The sequence below is a fragment of the Dicentrarchus labrax genome, unplaced genomic scaffold (genome assembly GCF_905237075.1).
Source record: "Dicentrarchus labrax unplaced genomic scaffold, dlabrax2021, whole genome shotgun sequence".
In the NCBI taxonomy this organism is placed as follows: domain Eukaryota; kingdom Metazoa; phylum Chordata; class Actinopteri; family Moronidae; genus Dicentrarchus; species Dicentrarchus labrax.
In genome coordinates, this window is record NW_026136702.1 from 9,162,436 (window position 1) to 9,165,765 (window position 3,330).

The window sequence follows — 3,330 nt, forward strand, 5'->3', positions numbered from 1 at the left end:
TTTTTAACACGCTGGCAGACTAAGATGCTGCTGGGTGGGTGGGTGACATAAACTTTCTCTGGCTAATTTGCTTCCTCATTATTTGTATGTACAGTTTTCTCATTTGTGCAAACCAATTACATATTTGTTTTAAGCATTTGATTCATTTAGCTTATTAACAGACTTTCAAACTGATTCCACCCTTTGTGCAGAAAGGATTTCTCCACAGCTCTAAATATTAAAGATTCTGGGGTTCAGTTTTGTAGAAAAAAGTCTGATGATCACGATCATGTGGGGAAAACAGATAAAGGGCAATGCAATAATCTGTTAAAAGGCCTTTATTCCCTTTGTCTGAGGCTGTGGGGCCATATCATGGGAGCAGTTATTAACTTGCAGTTATGAATAGCCAAATGAATAAGAGGCTTTTAACTGATTTTAGAACATCTTTGATCTGTTGTTTTTCCCACATGATTGCCTGAAGACAAATTTGTCATCAGAAAGAAGTTTAAAACATGCAGTCATCAGTTGTGTGGATTTCCAGCAACATTTAAAGCTCTTTGACACCATGTCTCTGGACGGGGCTCAGTATGTTTGTACTGACTTTACTGTGTCTGCCAACCTCATAAATATGCACATTTTACATCCATTTGACATACACAGGCACTCTGTACGTTAATTTAGTAAATTATGGTCCAGTTAATGTAAAAGAGACAATAAAGCAGGGTATGCTTTAGGGTGTGGCTACCTTGTGATTGACAAGTCATTCTCAGTGAGTCTATCCAGCGCAACGTACGAAACAAACATCAAACTGTAAAACTCTGCGGTGCTAAATATGAATCAAAATTCTGTCATTGCACTTCCTATTTTTCACTAAAAATCTTTATAGAGGCACATTTTAGGTTACTGTTTAACTGTAGTATAAGAATGTGTGTGACCAGGCAGACCACCATTGTTTCCTGCTATGGATGAGCCAAAACTGAGTACAACCTCGAAAATTAGTCATCATTGCGACAGCCATAATGCCAAACTCAAACTTCAAAATGGTACTCCACAAACAATAGGTGTGCACTTGTTCCCAAGGTTCCCGGGGTTGCATAATGATTACCTAGCTCTACTACACAAAATCAGTTTTCTGCTGTACTGCACACACCTCATACATTTGCAACCAGTGTTGGGGATATCTAAAGTAGGCATTGATTTGAATTGAGAGGTCACAAGCAAAAAAGATTGAGGAGCACTGCTGTAAGCTGCAGACTCCAGGAGCTACTGAAACATGAAAGTTATTTTTAAAGCCACAATTGTGCTAGAAATAATGTTTTTGCACTAAATAAAGCTTCTGGCCTTGTTAGGACTTGATTGCACAACATGATTAGGCTGTCTTGTTTTGCTGCCTAGTTGCGCCGCAAACATATTCATTATGTAATCTTGATCAGCTCTCTACATCTAATCAATGTCACATTTCAAGATATGACAATCACATTGTCCTGGTCCTCTCCTCTTCATTCATGTTAATCAATGTGAAGGCCCCAGAACACATCTTCAGTGGATTCTTGTGGGAAAAACCCACACAGATTTTTTGCCTGGGGGTTTCCTTCATGTGCACCTCCTGTTGGTCATAAACCAGAGCCAGTTTATTGAGACAGAAGATTACTCAGCATTGGAAAGTCTACTCTCACCAGCAGGTTGGCCACTCCCAGGCTCCATACACAGTAACACTCAGTATTTGCTTGTGTGATCCACCAGAGTGTGCTGAGGCTCAGGGTCAACCAGGAAACCACTGCCGCTCAGTGTCAGTATAACATGACGTCTGATGACATCCGTAACTGTCATGTGACATTGATATTCATCACCACACTGTCTGATGATTTTTATTAACCCTGCACACAAAGAGAGATGGTAAAAGCAGAGATGGAAGAAGATAAAAGAAGCAAAAAGTGAAATACTTGCTTTTAAAAATGTGTGGAAAAAGTATTAGCAACAAAATCTACTTAAGGTATCAAAAGATAAAGTACTTGAGCTTATTAAGGAGAACGGCCCTTTCCAGATGTGTTATATGTTTTATAGTATATATTTTTTGTGTGTAAGGAGTGTGTTAATGCTGTAACTGGTCAGTATTTTACGCTGTACATACGGTACAACAGTTTTTGGTTGTTGTTTTTTTACTATAGTGACGGGAAAGGCGATACAAGAGAGAGGGGATGACACGCAGCAAAGGGCCACAGGTTGGAGTTGAATATATATATATATATATTGTCAATGCCCATGGCCACTGCAGCAAAGACTCAGATTTGGCACAGGGGCGCCAGCTCTACCTGGATAATGCATAATTTTAAAGGCTTATTATATGTATTGTATGTAAAATCTTAGTATGTAAAGGCATTAGTAGTAGTACCAAAGTTGTCAGATAAAAGTAGTAGCATCAGTTGTCGCGTTGAGAGTTCAATATTTTATAAAGTGGCGAAATAATATAGGTACAAGTACCTCAAAATCATATACACTTGAGTGAATGTATTTGCTCAACCAATGGATGCAAGCATTTCTTGCTTGGAATTTGTTGTTCAAGCAAGTGGCTGCAGATAAAGATTCAAGCTTACTTTTTTAAAGCTTATAAAAAATAGTATTCACCAACACCATGATGTGTCTAAATGAGTTGCTTTTTGCATTATTGTCAATCTTACAAACTCATCTGTACTGCACTGTAGTGTTGTGCAACACAGCCTTCTTTTCATTTTAAATTGGATAAACTAATATTGTACAGGGCAGCGTTCAGTACTCTATCAGTCTTTTTTGAGCCTTTAGGAGAGCCTGCAAATACTGAGGCTGTTCTTTTGTTGATGCATTGCAGGCTGCCATTGAGTACAAACATGATAAAACTTGTTAGAGTGGATCAAACTGAGATCTGCCTGCTCTACAGATAGCAGAGTCAGTTCTGCATTTCTAATGACTTCCAGCTGTTTGAGCTGAAAAAAAAATCACTGCAGTAGCTTTTCACACCTTGTTCATTGCTCACTTGTAGAACATAATCTGCTGTCCTTTTGAGCGATGAAGTGAAATTTAAAAAGGAGTTGTGTAATGCATTACTAAGCACTTTAGGTCCCACCAAAGGTACCATGAACACTACAGCATATGTGGCTCAGTATACTGAAAGTTGTAGGCTAATCTGGTGCTTGTCCTGCATCCAGAAAACTCCATGTTCTCTGGTTATGCCCCTAGCAACCCACACACGATCCAAACCCTCAACACTTGGAAGGAGGCTGTGCTCATTACTATTATTTTCCTTTTGGACTGTCAGAGATGGGCTGTCTGCTTCACTATTTCATGCTCTCCTTATCTGCTTCTCTTTCCACCCAT